At 42.8% G+C, this 17,176-nt stretch overlaps 1 protein-coding gene and 1 long non-coding RNA gene across 2 annotated transcripts in view; both read left to right on the top strand.

The window, feature by feature from the left end:
• MTNR1A (melatonin receptor 1A) overlaps positions 1-17,176 on the top strand; it is a 304,461-nt gene that overhangs the window by 191,225 nt on the left and 96,060 nt on the right. The gene's annotated exons all lie outside the window — the stretch shown is intronic.
• Positions 13,385-16,040, top strand: LOC143793053 (uncharacterized). The gene is made up of 3 exons (XR_013220036.1): positions 13,385-13,446; positions 14,209-14,258; positions 15,939-16,040. It is a non-coding gene; the product is annotated as an uncharacterized LOC143793053 (long non-coding RNA).

The following is a 17,176-nucleotide window of genomic DNA, read 5'->3' as shown; positions in this document are numbered from 1 at the left end:
TACCCCAAATGTGGGGGTAAACCACTGTTTGGGCGCACGTCGGGGCTTGGAAGGGAGGGAGCACCATTTGACTTTTTGAACGCAAGATTGGCTGGAATCAATGGTGGCGCCATGTTGCGTTTGGAGACCCCTGATGTGCCTAAACAGTGGAAACCCCTCAATTCTAACTTCAACACTAACCCCAACACACCCCTAATCCTAATCCCAACTGTAGCCATAACCCTAATCACAACCCTAACCCCAACACACCCCTAACCACAACCCTAACCGCAACACACCCGTAACCCTAATTCCAACCCTAATCCCAACCCTAACCCTAATCCCAACCCTAACCACAACTGTAACCCCAACGCACCCCTAACCCTATCCATAACCCTAACCACAAGCCTAATCTTAACCCTATTTCCAACCCTAGCCCTAATTCCAACCCTAACTCTAATTCCAACCCTAACCCTAAGGCTATGTGCCCACGTTGCGGATTCGTGTGAGATTTTTCCGCACGATTTTTGAAAAATCTGCAGGTAAAAGGCACTGCGTTTTACCTGCGGATTTACAGCAGATTTTCAGTGTTTTTTTGTGCGGATTTCACCTGCGGAATCCTATTGCGGAACAGGTGTAAAACGCTGTGGAATCCGCACAAAGAATTGACATGCTGCGGAAAATACAACGCAGCGTTTCTGCACGGAATTTTCCGCACCATGGGCACAGCGGATTTGGTTTTCCATAGGTGTACATGGTACTGTAAACCTGATGGAAAACTGCTACGAATTCGCAGCGGCCAATCCGCTGCGGATCCGCGGCCAATCCGCTCTGAGTGCACATGCCATAACCCTAACCCTACCCCTAACCCTAACCCTACCCGTAACCCTAACCCTACCCCTAACCCTAACCCTACCCCTAGTTCTAACCCTAGTTCTAACCCTAACCCTAGTGGAAAAAGAAAAAAAAAATATTTTCTTTATTTTATTATTGTCCCTACCTATGGGGGTGATAAAGGGGGGGGTTTATTTATTATTTTTTTTATTTTGATCGCTGTGATAGAACCTACCACAGCGATCAAAATGTACTTTGTAATGAATCTGCCGGCCGGCAGATTCGGCGGGCGCACTGAGCATGCGCCCGCCATTTTGGAAGATGGCGGCGCCCATGGAGGAGGCGGACGGGCACCGGGAGCCTCGGTAAGTATAAGGGGGGGAGATCGGGGCACGGGGGGGCGTCGGAGCACGGGGGGTGACATAGGAGCACGGGGGGAGCGGACAGGAGGACGCGGGAGCGGAGCACAGGATGGAGGGGACTACGGGACAGATCGGTGGCTTGGGGGGGCGATCGGTGGGGGGGGGGGGTCACTTCAGTATTTCCAGCCATGGCCGATGATATTGCAGCATCGGCCATGGCTGGATTGTAATATTTCACCAGTTTTTTAGGTGAAATATTACAAATCGCTCTGATTGGAAGTTTCACTTTCAACAGCCAATCAGAGCGATCGTAGCCACGGGGGGGTGAAGCCACCCCCCCTGGGCTGAAGTACCACTCCCCCTCTCCCTGCAGATCGGGTGAAATCGGAGTTAACCCTTTCACCCGCTCTGCAGCGACGCGATCATTCCATGACGCCACATGGGCGTCATGGGTTGGATTGGCACGGGTTTTCATGACGCCTACGTGGCGTCATGGGTCGGGAAGGGGTTAAGGATGGAACACTTTCATTTTCCCTCTCTTTTGTCCAAGAGCCTTAACTTTTTTTCCTGCTGACAAAGCTGTTTAAGAGCTTGTTTCTTTTGTGGGACTAGTTGTACTTTTAAATGACCATTTTATTATACAGTTTACTGGAAAATGGGAAAAAAATACCAAGTGAAGTGAAATTAAATAAAACGCAATTCAAGCAATTGCTTTTTGGTCTTTGTTTATTTGTAGTTTATTGTGCACTAAAAATGGCCTGGGAATATGATTATCCTGGTCAGTATAATTGCAATGATACCAAACTTCCATATTTTTTTTAAAGTGGTAACAAAATATTCAGAATATTTGTAAAAAAAAAAATAGTTTCAATCGCATTTTCCAAAACCTACATTTTTCTTTTTCAGTAAATGGAGGTTTGTGAGGGATTATATTTTGCGTTGTGACCTGATGTTTTTATTTGCACTATTTTGGATTAGTTACAAATGCTTTGATTGCTCCTTAATGCATTTTTTCGAGGAGTTGCGGATATCAAAAACCCACAATTTTAGCATTTGGATTGTTTTTTTCTTTACAGTTTTTACAGATCAGATTATTTAATTTTAAAGTTTGATAAATTGGACTTTCTGGATGCATTGATACCAAATATGTATATAGTTTTCATTTTTTAACATTTCTTTATTGTTAATTAGGAAAGGAAATTGGATTTGAATTATATCATTTTTATCTATTTTTTACATTTTCAAAACTTTTTTTATTCGCTTATTACTTTACTAGTTCCCTTTAGGGACTTGAACTTATGATCAGCAAATCAATTGTGCTAAATACAGCAATACCATGGTATTGCTGTATATAGGAAACATTACTGTATTTTATAATGCCATAGAAGTGACCACATGACAGGCACGAGTGTGGTCTCCTGCTGTCACAGAAACTCATCCATCGGTTCCTTGCAATCATATCATAGGGAAAGCGATTGTTGCCCGAACTAATGTGTAGTCTGGATCATGGCTCTTAAATGGAGCTGTTAATTGATGAAGAGGTTAACAACAATAATGATCATCAATTATGCTGAGACAGATGCCAGCTATATATATTACCTTTAATCCAACCAGAGTGGTGCAGACTCTTCTGAGCCCTTTCAAAAGTCCCCAACATGCTCAATGATGAATCCATCCATCCATCCATCGTATGGCATTAAGAGGTTAACAGGATATTAACTGCCTATCATCAAACAAGTATCTGTTCAGTGGTCATTTAGTACCGCCAGTAGGCTTGTGTAAGTGGACCATTACCAGAAACAGCTTTCTCTGTCTGTAATCTGAAATGAGTGATTTAGATACATTTTTGCAGTTAAAAAGCATTGTACTGTGCATTGATTATATGTAGTAATGGTTTTATCCAATGTAACAACATAGAAATTCAATAGAGTATTTGTCTGTAACTTCCCTTACAAAGATGTTGTAATCATGATTGATTAAGTCTTCAGTGCCGTATCTGAACATTGGCAACAGCTTAGAATAAGCCTGAATCGCTGCTTAATCCTATTGGCTTCCTATGAAGATATCATTAAAACGTACCCTACTGGAAGTACATAAGCATTAATTCTACACTCTTGGATCCAGGCTGCCACATATTATTTCCTTTATGTCAAGCAGGCATGATTATCCAGAATAATCTGCAAATATGTACGCTTCTCCACTATTGTGACCAGGGAGATGGGACAGATTTTTGGCTTCAGGCTCTACATCTACTGTTAACAGAACTTGTGTTAGTGCCTAATGTTCCTCACTCCTGCAGTGAACTATTGGACAAGAATGTAAGAAACAGTTAGATGCACATGTTCACACAAATCACCGTATGTTTATACTGAACATATATTTTATTGTAAGCAGCACTTTATCCAACTTTCTATTTTGGGATTTCACACAATGTTAGAGAGGGATTGCACCTTTGCGGATGTTGAAACCATTGGGAAAATCTTTCGTGTACTATTAAAAATTCTGCAGCAAGCCCTGACGTTTGCACAATTTTATTCGTATGAATTGAGATTTGAAAACCCATTTCACATGTACTATTCTCAAAACTGTATCAGTTTTTTGTTTGCAGAATCTGCTCTTAAGTTGTGTAAGAAATTCTCTATGTCTGGTCATAAATATATTGAAAATCTCTCACGGTTTTGAGGTGATCACAGCAGTGGAATTCCTATGTGCAGTGCAGCAAGGTATGCTTCCCCAGTATGCAAAGGAAACATACAGTATACACCTTGCAGCACAGCACAACAGCGAAAGGTACATTTCAAGGAGGAAGCAGGTAGTGAAGAGCGAATTTGTTTGGAAAACGATCGCTAAACATAAATTCGGCACAAATATGGCACATTCTGATTTGTGATCGGAAACACAAGCAAAATTTTATAAAATCGGTAACATTCGGTAAAATGTGTATTTTCAGCACTTTTGCAACAATAATGGTGGTGTATCATGAGCACTTCGCATGTGTTTGATGAGGGGAGGGGGTTTGCAGAGCTCAGAGGCACGGCGTTCTTGAAAACTTTTTTCCCCCTAACTTTGTGTGCACATTGTGGCTAGCCAATCAGAGTGCAGGAAACATCCACAAAGTCCTGACACCACGGCTTGTGTCATTGGCTGCTGAAATCACATGTCCCTCTCCATCTAAATAGTGGACAGCTTATTTTAGCGCCATTTTGAGACTGTAACAGCGCGGAGAGCTGGCTCCCAACACTGGCACTGTCAGCAGCTAGCTAGTGTCCAGTGTGGCTGTTAAATTTACCTGCCAACATTTTATTTTTAGCCGTTATTGAGGTCCACAGCCAGTACAGCACATGTCATGCAAGTGTGTTGAGCATTGCTTCTATTGTGCTCTATGCATGAGTATAGCATTCTAAATAATATTTTTTCACTAACTAAATGTGAAACAGCCTGCTGTATCCCACCTTGTCATTTAGTGCTGTGATGATATGATACTGTCTGCAGACCTAATGCACATTAAAAAAATTATAATGTTTCGGTTGCAAAAAGTTAGACAGCCCACCATATCACACTTTGACATTTTGTTGGGTTGAAATTAAGCTGCCTGCAGATGTCATGTACATAACCAAAAAAAATGTTCTGTTGCTAAACTTCATACAGTAGGGGGCGTGACATTAAAATAGTTTGTAGCATCTAGTGTGTTATAGAGGCCTGATCCAGAGGCCACAAAAAATTATTCTGCTCCTAATGTCATAGAGTAGGGGATCTAACTTTAAAATAGTTTGTAGCATCTACTGTGTTTACAGAGGCCTGATCCAGAAGCCACAGAAAAATTCTTGAGTTCCTATCGTCATACAGTAGGGGACATCTGACTTTCAAATTTTTTGTAGCATACCTTCTTTGTCATACAGGCTTCATCCACACTCAAACAATTATTTCATCTGTGACTAACGCGATACAGCATGGCATATTTCACCTTGGAATTTACTGCCTCTGGAATTTTATCTGTTTGCAGAGTTATTGCAGGATTTAAATTTTTTTATGCTAATACTATGCTCCTACCACACTATCTGAGCAACATGTCTGGGAAAAAGCTTCGGAATTAGGCTTGGTGTCCAAGGTGTATGTGGAGTAGCTGGTAAGGTTAGTGAAAGCACTAGTGAACCAACAACGTCACGTCCTATGCAAAGACATCTGACAACTTCTGTTACTGGATGGGCTACTCCACTACCTTTCTTTGGCAGACGCACAGCGGTACACCTTGTTGATGAGGCCCAGAAAGAGCATGTGCTTGAGTGGATAGTAAGTGCAGCTTCAAATGGCCTCTTCTTCTCTTTCTCCACTTCAATATCACACCCAGTACAGTCCACAGAGGTGGCACCCGAATTTCATTTGCTTCCCTCTGCATCCCAACTCTCCAACCATACAACTAATTGTACAGAACCACAGATGGGTGCGTCTGAAGAGCTGTTCACACATTCTATGCTATGGCTATCAGAAGTGTACTCAAAAGCTTCACAGAGTCAAGAAGAGGAAATCTGCATCAATGCACAAAATTATTTTAGCTTCAATCCAGGGCAGGATGAAATAAGGTCCGAACAGCATCCTAACCTTCATCATCAGATGTTAACCCCTGGAGGAGGTGATGCTGATGAGACTTAGATATCTGAGGCTCATGTGGACTGGCGTGGCAGCCCAGGGCATCAGGACATCAGACACAGGAAGGACATCAGGACATCAGGAATACCGGATAGACATCTGGGACACTGGCGAGGCAGCCCAGGTCATCGGCTGAGACTCAGATGGCACAGGATCAGGTAGCGGTGGTCATCAGGTTCCTAGCTATGGCCGTCAGGCTCTGGGCATCAGACCTAGGAAGGAACTCAAGCATGACGGTGCAAGAACCGCTGCACTGGACCTGGGCCAGGTGGGGGTAGCTCCGCATAACAGGCTGAGCACAGCATAGTAAGGGCTCAGCATATACACCAGACTCCATCTTTAAAAGATGAGCCCAGGAAATTCAGTCACTGGGTACGGGGTGTCAGACACAAAATGACTTCAGGAACATAACTGAAGGGCAGAAAGAGGAGGAGGGCGACTCCAAGTGTGAGGAATGTGATAACACAGAGGATGATGAGGAGGAGGTGTTAGGTCCCAGTTGGCATGAATATGGAGGCACACAGCTGAGTAGGTCATCCGAGGAGGTTACGTTGCTCCATACGTTGCAGACATGTAGTGATGCAGCTACGACTAGCATTGCATCCTCAGTCACAACTGAGGCAGCGACCAACAGCATCCATGGGTCTGCAGCTCGTAGGTTTGGCAAGGGTTGCCTAGCATGGACTTTTTTGACACTGCAAAGGATTAGTCAACACACTTAATCTGTCAATTTTGCAAAAAACTGAATCGAGGTAAAAAGTGCTATAATTTGACTACTACATGTATGAATCTTCACATGTGCAATCAACATCCATTGGGAAACTGTGGGAATCCCACCACTCAAAAATGCAGACCAGCTGACCTCAACAACCATCAGCTTCGCCATCAATTGCATCTTCTGCTTTTTCCTCCTCCTCTGTTACCTTGCCAACTATTGAGACGCAAGTCTTCGACCGCAGAACCTCAGTTTCTTTACCCTCTCAGTCATGCTGAATGAGAGCTCACCGTCAGTTGTAATGGAAGAGGACATGCCTGCCATTTTTGACAAATTTCAGGGAACAAGAACACCACAACTTTTTCAATCCACCGTAAAATATCTGCCTGCACCTCTCTCACAGTCCAGCAGTTTGTCCGGTTCATCATACTCTGCACTCTCTCAGCACTGCAGCTAGCCCATGGTCCCACAGTTGTGGTCACATAAAAGATTGTTTCCTCCTATGCATGACAAAGATAAGAGGTTGAACTCCACCATCTCCTATCTGTTGGCTGCGGAAATTCTGCTTTTCCACCTCGTAGATACAGAAGGTTTCTGAAAGCTAATGGCCGTCGCAGTCCCCCAGTACCATGTGCCCAATAGCCATTACTTTTCTAAGAAAGCGGTGCTACACCAGCAAGGCGAAGACAACATCACCCATTCCTTGACTAAATCTATGTCTGCCAGTGTGCATTTCACCACAGACACTTGGACGAGTAAGCATGGTCAAGGGCGTTACATCTCGCTGACTGTGCACTGGATGACTCTGGTGACTGTGGGAGTGGTCTCTGAGTTCCAGACTGTCGTCACACAGGTGGGTGCCAAGGGAAGGTGGATTACTGCATTCAAGGGGGGCTGGTGATAACAGGCAAACTGTTATCAAAGGTGCAAGCTCCGCAGAACTAATAGAGGAGAAAGAGGTGATGGGTGAGCAACTGTAAGATGAAAAGGATAATCCTCCTCTCTCTGTTGTTCAAGGTTGGCGGGAGGGGACGAAGGAAACAAGCATCATTGTTACCCAGCCACCAACACAGCATGGGCTTGGACCTCATGGTAGAGCCTGACATATGAGTGCCTTCTTGCTGCAGCATGATCCCCATATAGTTATGATTAGGAATACTGCTGACTGCTGGATTGCCACTCTCTATGTTAGATCTATGTTATAAAACCATCTAAAAAAAATCTAAAAATTTAGAAATGAATCACAATACCAATGTGCGTTAGGTCTGCAGACAGTATCATATCACCACAGAACTAAATGACAAAGTGGGATACAGCAGGCTGTTTCACATTTAGCTAGTGAAAAAATATTGTGGTAGTCTATGAAACAGATATTTGTGCCACCTGATTGTGGCTCAGCATGAAAACAGGTAGATGAATTTTCATGTGGTATCAGGGCTCCCAGCAAAAGAGGCCTACACTGATCCCTCACCCACCTCGTCTTACTGTGACATTCAATTGACATCTGTAAATGCTGTCCCAGACCCTGATACCTCATGCCTGGCTGATTGCTGCAGTGTCATGCTACAATTTGTACTGTGGGTGAATTGAGGCCACTTTCCTGGTGTCTGTCACTCATTTGATGTGCTTTTGCAGCATTTGGGGCCATTATAAGGTGTTGTCCATGCTTTCGTTTTTGCCTCCCATGTAGTTGAATGGCATTCGGCTTTGTTCAGCAAATATTTCACAAATAAATTGGAGAATATTGCAAATACAGCAATTGTAATCCGAACCGAACATTGAAATATTTGCTCATCTCTAAAAGCAAGGTGATGTCAAGCTTGAAAAAGGATTTTAAGGCAGCTACCATCCTCAGAAAATTCTGTAGCATTAATGGGGATATACACTAATGAACAATCAATGCTTAATCAATCCAGTGCCCTATATAAAATAAAAACAATAGGTACTCACTTTCTCCAGTGTCACTCTTCTGGCAGTATTGGCGCTGCTTTTCCAAGTGAGTACCATGATATTGCTGTGCCAAGTGGCCATTGACGCTATTTTTCCCTGAGGAAGCCGCCACAGCTGCGGCGATACGCGTGGGTTCGCACCCCACATCCCTTTCCCCCTCTCTCATTGCTGGGTTGTTTCCATCTGCTCTTGCATGCATTGCATTTGCCAGGCTCAGTATTGGATCCATAGGGTGTATGTATACTTTTTTCATCTTGCACTTTTTTCATCTTGCATTTTTTGCTCACCCTTTGGTAACCTTTTTGCGGCGTCATTTAGCAGGCCAGGTGATACTGTGATACAGATAGGGCCCTGTGTATGTGCATACTGGGTGTATATATATATATATATATATATATATATATATATATATATATATATATTTGTATATTTCCACAGTTATGGGTCCAGAGCTACAGGTTTATTATTTACACTCCTGCATTTTCTAATTACAGCATGTTTTGTCCATAATAGTCCAGTTATTGCACTCTAACTTATTCAGTGGGAGAGGGTAGGGATGTGGTTTGTCATCTTTCCCTATACTAGGAGATGACCAATGTGCAGGTTGTTGTTGCATATTGCACTTTTAAATGTTTTTAAACTTGGATTCTGTGTGTTTTGCTGTGCTATTTATTAATAAAAGCGTTTATTGTGTACATTAATCCTTTTGATTTTGGTTTGCGGTGCTCCCATTTGTATGGACATGATCTCTTCTCCTTGGTCATTATCTGCTGTTTTTTCTGTCCATGGTGAGCCCCAATACTGTTATATTCAGTGGTGCCCTCCGCACCTTTGTTAACCAAGTGGCCATCACAGCCATTTAGCAGTTGCTAAACGGCTGATGCTCATTACTAGAGATGAGGACAAGTGGGAAGAGCCGGGCAAAGTGCCAGAATAGATTTGCCTTTTCTCGGAGGCTGAGAGCTGCTATTTTTAGACTGGGGAGGACCAATATAGATAGTTCCTTCCCAGTCTGAGAATACCAGCCCCCAGCTGTCTCCTTTACCTTGGCTGGTGGGGGGGGGGGGCGCACACCATTTTTGAAAATTATTTATTTAAATAATTAAAAAAAAACAGTGTGGGATCCCTCTCTTTTTGATAACCAACTAATATAAAGCTGACACCTGGGGCTGCCACTTACAGCTGTGAGCTTTATCTGCTTTGGTTAGCAAAAATAGAGGGGTCCCAAGTAGTGTTGAGCGATACCGTCCGATACTTGAAAGTATCGGTATCGGAAAGTATCGGCCGATACCGGCAAAGTATCGGATCTAATCCGATACCGATACCCGATACCAATACAAGTCAATGGGACTCAAGTATCGGACGGTATCCCTGATGGTTCCCAGGGTCTGAAGGAGAGGAAACTCTCCTTCAGGCCCTGGGAACCATATTAATGTGTAAAATAAAGAATTAAAATAAAAAATATTGCTATACTCACCTCACCGAGGGAACCGGCAGCGTTGTTTGCTTAAAATGCGCGCTTTTCCTTGCTTCCGTGATGTCACGGCTTCTGATTGGTCGCGTGCCGCCCATGTGGCCGCGACGCGACCAATCACAGCAAGCCGTGACGTAATTTTCAGGTCCTTCTAGGCATTCAGTATTTTAAAATTACGTTCCGGCTTTGTGATTGGTCGCGTCGCGGTCACATGGGCGACGCGACCAATCACAAGCCGTGACGTCACGGGAGGCAGGAGACGCGCGCATTTTAAAATGCGCGCGTGTCCAGCCTCCCGTGACGTCACGGCTTGTGATTGGTCGCGTCGCCCATGTGGCCGCGACGCAACCAATCACAGCAAGCCGTGACGTAATTTCAGGTCCTTCAGGATTTTAAAATTACGTTCTGGCTTGTGATTGGTCGCGTCGCGGTCACATGGGCGACGCGACCAATCACAAGCCGTGACGTCACGGGAGGCTGGACACGCGCGCATTTTAAAATGCGCGCATCTCCTGCCTCCCGTGACGTCACGGCTTGTGATTGGTCGCGTCGCCCATGTGACCGCGACGCGACCAATCACAAAGCCGGAACGTAATTTTAAAATACTGAATGCCTAGAAGGACCTGAAAATTACGTCACGGCTTGCTGTGATTGGTCGCGTCGTGGCCACATGGGCGGCACGCGACCAATCAGAAGCCGTGACGTCACGGAAGGAAGGAAAAGCGCGCATTTTAAGCAAACAACGCTGCCGGTTCCCTCGGTGAGGTCCAGGCTGCGTCGGAGAGGTGAGTATAGCAATATTTTTTATTTTAATTCTTTCTTTTACACATTAATGTTGTTTCGATACCGATACCCGATACCACAAAAGTATCGGATCTCGGTATCGGAATTCCGATACAGCAAATATCGGCCGATACCCGATACTTGCGGTATCGGAATGCTCAACACTAGTCCCAAGCCATATTTTAATTGTATTTATTTATTGCACAGGCACCCACTGATGAATACTCTAATCATCGTGCCTCTTCTCTCACTGCCATCTGCGACACCAGGCGTATAACGAGGAGATTAGTACTCTCATCAGCTGATGCCTGTGACTGGCAGTAACCTTTTTACTGCCGGTCACAGCTGCTGGCTCACACGCTGTCATCTGTATGACAGCATGGGAAAAACAGCACTTTTACCAGCAGTAACGAGCTTACCGCCCTTCAGAGCACACAGAAGACAGGATGGGAAACACCGGATATTTGGGCTACTGAACCTGAAGAGTGACACAGACTTAAGGGAGAAATCCGTTTTGGGTCGGTGTACGGACACTAGGTGTTTGGTATGCCGTAAAAAAACACTGCAGCCAGTCACTAATTGGCAACACCGATCATGTGACATAAAATTCTGTTAGGCTGCCGTCACACTAGCAGTATTTGGTCAGTATTTTACATCAGTATTTGTCAGCCAAAACCAGGAGTGGGTGATAAATGCAGAAGTGGTGACATGTTTCTATTATACTTTTCCTCTAATTGTCTAATTGTTCCACTCCTGGTTTTGGCTTACAAATACTGATGTAAAATACTGACCAAATACTACTAGGCAGCCTTATAGATAAGGAAAAACTTTTTTATCTTAATCATGGGACTTGGACATAAAAGAAGATGTTGTCCAAGTAGTGGGCAACCACTTTAAGCTCCAATATTAAGGTACCGTCACACTAGGCGATATCGCCAGCGATCCGTGACGTTGCAGCGACCTGGATAGCGATATCGCTGTATTTGACACGCAGCAGCGATCTGGATCCCGCTGTGAAATTGCTGGTCGCTGCTAGAAGGTCTGCACTTTATTTGGTCGCTAGGTCGCCGTGTATCGCCGTGTTTGACAGCAAAAGCAAGGATACCAGCGATATTTTACACTGGTAACCAGGGTAAACATCGGGTTACTAAGCGCAGGGCCGCGCTTAGTAACCCGATGTTTACCCTGGTTACCAGCGTAAAAGTTAAAAAAACAAACAGCACATACTCACCAGCGCGTCCCCCAGCTTCTGCTTCCTGACACTGACTGAGCGCCGGCCCTAAACTGAAAGTGAAAGCACAGCGGTGACGTCACCGCTGTGCTGTTAGGGCCGGAGCTCAGTCAGTGTCAGGAAGCAGAGGCTGGGGGACGCGCAGGTGAGCATGTACTGTTTGTTTTTTTAACTTTTACGCTGGTAACCAGGGTAAACATCGGGTTACTAAGCGCGGCCCTGCGCTTAGCAACCCGATGCTTACCCTGGTTACCCGAGGACCTCGGCATCGTTGGTCGCTGGAGAGCGGTCTGTGTGACAGCTCTCCAGCGACCAAACAGCGACGCTGCAGCGATCAACATCGCTGTCGCTATCGCTGCAGCGTCGCTTAATGTGACGGTACCTTTAGACAAAGCCTAATAATAATAGTGTCGGTAGGAAAAGAAAGCAGCCGTGGGTTTGTAAAATCAGACATATTTTTCAAATATTTCTCCTAAAATAACATATACATATTTTGATGTTAATAGATAAGAATGTTCTTATATTTTACTTGATGGTAAGCAAAAATAAACAACAAAACAAGAAAAAAACCCTTATGTTAGCCAAATACTACGCATGATGAATGAAATCCTCTTACACCGCCATCCTGCTAAACTCTTTACTGCATACACTACAACATTTCAAATACCACTGTATCATATTTCCAATAAAAAAGCAGAAAATGATGTCATTCTGCACAAATTGAAAACTGGTACAGATTTGCTCTAAGCTTTAACTTCCACGCACTGTCACATTATGAACCACATCAGAAAAATTAATCCAGCATTTCAAAATTGATTTGCCTTGGAGATTTTCAGATCTAGCACTGTCCGGTGGCAGCAAAATGTACAGAGCGTCGTCTGCTGTCTGGCACATATTGGTATACCCTGACCGCAGTCGCTGACTGTGCTTATAGCAACACTTAACCCTTGAACATGCCTTTAATGAGCATATTCAGAATGTCATGCATTCCAAATATAATTTTCTTGTTAAAATAAAAAAGATCCTATGATTTTCCTGTACTTCAACATCAATCTCAATATATAGTACAAGCTTTCTGAAAGTGACAGCAAAATTAAAGAAACTCTCCAGGCAAGAGCTGTACACAGTTGTTTGCCTAGTGGGGGGCTTGAGGAGGGCCTCAAAGAAAATTCTTGCTTAATGCATTACCCTCCTAGGCTCTTAATTAGGCATAACACAGAATGTTAGATTTGCCAGGATTTTCTTTATAGAATACTGCAAAATCACAGGGATCTCTAAGGTTACATAAATGCAGTGAGGGGGAAATAACAGTGCTGCCGTCAGGATAAAATGACTGATTATTTTTATATAAAATGGTCTAGTTGAGTATAAAATAAGCGTTTTCTTAATTTTTTTTATTCAATTTATAAAGCTTCTTAAAACACTATATAGAACCTCCACAAGGTCATCACAAAGTAAAAGAGGAAAAAAGGTAGATGTAATATTTAGAAGTAGTGCTCCAATTAAATTGCAGCTTTCATTTATTTAAAAAAATATGAAGTTTATTTGGTTCCTATGGGCAATTAATTAAATGCAATTTTTGACCAGTTTTTATATATCTCCCCATTACATTTTAGTATCCCAATTCTAATATGATACTTTTGCAATGTATACGGTTCATTGTCATTTTTGTATTTTCCACTTGTCATTTGTTACTGCAACTTTTAAAATGTTAAAAGTGACTGAGCATCAAAATGTATTGTCCCAGATTCTCTTTTAGAAGCATTGAGTAAGCAGCAAATAATGCTTACATATGGGGGATATGTTTAGCTAGAAAATGCCGATCTCACATATTGTGGTTGTGAACTTGTGACTTACATGTGCATCTAAAGAAAAATGTATAAACGTAATATAGTTATTTAAATATATATAAATATATATATATATATTTATATATATATTTGTTACGAATGATCACTCAGATAACTGGGCTTAACTGGGTATAATATGCCCCAACCATACAGACCCTTGGGATTATGTTACTATTAGGAATGGCAAATTGAGAGTTACTGATTTTATAATTTTACAGCAGTCTGGGAGATTTATGTTTATTTTTAAGATGGTGGTCAACCCTTATTTTCTTTCACTACTAAGTTTCTAATGCAACATGAAAAACAAACGTCCATCCAACGTAGAACTTTAACTTTTTGATGAACTAAAACTGTTTAACTCCTTTTTTTCTTTTTACCTTTAGATTGTTCATGACCATGCATTACAAAAATAAAAATATTACTATATTATAGGGTAAGTTTACAGGCCCTAACTTCAATTAATATATGTAAGATAAGAATTGTATATTTTAGCACTAATTTTGGTATTTTCAGTGCAGACTTTATTCCTCATTTATCAAACCTTTCAAAAGTAATATAAAATTACCTGCAGTTAGACTTCAACAAAAAGATTTGCAAGACTCTAGTTCTGCTGCCAGGTCTATAGTCTGTGATTGCATAAAGGGAACCTGTCACCAGTAGTGTTGAGCATTCCGATACCGCAAGTATCGGGTATCGGCCGATACTTGCGGTATCGGAATTCCGATACCGAGTTCCGATATTTTTGTGGTATTGGAAATCGGAATCGGAAGTTCCCAGTGTATGGTTCCCAGGGTCTGGAGGAGAGGAGACTCTCCTTCAGGCCCTGGGATCCATATTCATGTAAAAAATAAAGAATTAAAATAAAAAATATGGATATACTCACCCGTCCGGCGGCCCCTGGACCTTACCGATTGTAACCGGCAGCCTCCGTTCCAAAGAATGAGGAGTTTAGGACCCTCGATGACGTCGCGGCTTGTGATTGGTCGCGTGCCGCTCATGTGACCGCTCACGCGACCAATCACAAGCCGCAACGTCATCGCAGGTCCTAAACTCCTCAATGAGGAGTGAGTATATCCATATTTTTTATTTTAATTCTTTATTTATTACATGAATATGGATCCCAGGGCCTGATGGAGAGTTTCCTCTCCTTCAGACCCTGGGAACCATCCAGGATAGCTTCCGATACTTGTGTCCCATTGACTTGTATTGGTATCGGGTATCGGTATCGGCGATATCCGATATTTTTCGGGTATCGGCCGATACTATCCGATACCGATACTTTCAAGTATCGGAAGGTATCGCTCAACACTAGTCACCAGGTTTGGCCGATAAGAGATACGGCCACCACCTTTCAGGGCTTATACACAGCATTTTATAATTATGTTTATCTGCCCCCAACCAACTTGACCTGTAAGAGAAGAAAAATAACTTTTATTATACTCACCTTCAGGGCGGTCCAGTCCGATGGGCGTCATTGGTCTTGGTCCACCACCTTCCATTTTCTTATGATTCCCGTCATTCTGCTTGCTTCCTGTGGATGACACATCCCTTTGTCATCCACTCAGTCTCCTCAACACAGTGCTCCTTGCGCAGGCATAGTTCTCTGCAATGTTGAGGACAGAGCAAAGTACTGCAGTGCGCATGTGCCAGGGCTCTTTGACCTTTCCTGGAAGCTACGCACTGCAGTACTTTGCTGCATTATAGAATGCTATATATCAGCCCTGAAAGGTGATGGCCATATCTCTTATCCTCCAAAACTGGTGACAGGTTCCCTTTAAGCAGAGCATTGTGATCCTCCTCTTACATGTTGGCAATCTCGGTGATTCTTCTGATTTGTAGCGTAATATCCTGCGTGCAACACAGCTATGACATCAGGCTGGGCCTGCTAATCAGAAAAACTGCCAATGAGGCCAGCAGGTAGAAGAAGGTTTGCTGAGCTCTCGTCTGGTGGTCATGAACTGCTAACATGGTCTTTGAGCCAAGATCCTGCAAATCTTTTTTAGTAAGTTCCATTTTGTTAAAAAAAATCTATATTTTTATTAGAGCATACTGTGTATTTTTCTGTTCCAAAATATTAGCATTTCTCATCTTGTCCTATTTCACATATTTATAGCTGCATACAAAGTGACCATCATGTCCCACTAAGCACCGAGGAGAAAGACAACACCTTGCAAGATAATTCACACATTTTACTGATGAAATTCGGTATGAATAGATTGTTAATACCCAAAGGCTACTGACTTCACCAGGCAAATGCATTGTTAGTAACTGAATGCATTTCACTAATAAAATGATTCCTTAGATACTTAGCAAATATGAAAACTTGTCAAGATCTACATTTTTCCTTCATGTTTGCCCAAATCCACATTAATATCACAATGGTGAAGCTGGTTATGGTGCCAGATTTATTTTCTCCATTCCCCGTAGTCACAGTGAAATATACACAGGATCGGCCTTCTAGTATATAATTGTTTCCTAGACTTAGCGGTGGTGCCGAGATATGGCAGGTGTCACCCAGGCGCACAGTACATAAACACTGGGGTAGATATTGCCATGTTTTTGGTACATTTTGATAAATAACACCTGCTAGTTATTGACAGGAAGCCTAGAAATGCAGCTGCTTTATTCTCAGATTGGAAGACATGGTCATCAAATATTGTTATTACATTTCCGATAAAGGCTGCAGGAGACCTCATTGTTTGAGGATAATCTAACATATAAGCATAAAGAATTCAGAGAAAAACTTCACTCAAACAAGAACTAGTAATGAATCTGAGCTATAACATGCATTACTCTAAAAGGGAAGAAATATCAAGAAGGAACAAACATGTAACTATATAAAATGAAGAGCAGTACAAGCTAAGGGACCGCTCATTTACAAGTGCTGTATGTTTTAACTCACAGTGGCTTGTAAAAGTATTCACTCCCTTGGCTTTTTACCTATTTTGTTGCATTACAACCTGTGTTTAAAGATTTTTGTAATCTGATTTGTGTGTGATGCATCAGCACTAAATAGCTTAAGTATAGGCATAAATTACATTTATGGGATCAAATAACTAAAAATTAACAAGTGCATATGTGTTAGGCATTGGGATTCTCCCTATGCACAGGATAGATCCCAAGTCTTATGCGCCTCTGCGGTCTCCCGTTCCGGTTCGGCTGCTGCTGCTGCTGAGCATAGACATGGGTCCCAGCTTCTTGCTCAGGCTTGTAGTGTTCGTTTGGTTACTGCTGGCTCTCCAGTCAAGTCTATAGTAACCAGCGATAGGCAGCATTGACCTGAAACTCTGGAGTCTAAGTCCACTCAGCACTCAGTATACATTCATTCAGTACCTCTATGTGGAGTAACGG

Source organism: Ranitomeya variabilis, chromosome 1 (assembly GCF_051348905.1).
Source record: "Ranitomeya variabilis isolate aRanVar5 chromosome 1, aRanVar5.hap1, whole genome shotgun sequence".
Classification (NCBI taxonomy): Eukaryota; Metazoa; Chordata; class Amphibia; order Anura; family Dendrobatidae; genus Ranitomeya; species Ranitomeya variabilis.
Note: the sequence above shows the minus strand (reverse complement) of the source record. Positions and strands in the feature narration are given on the sequence as shown.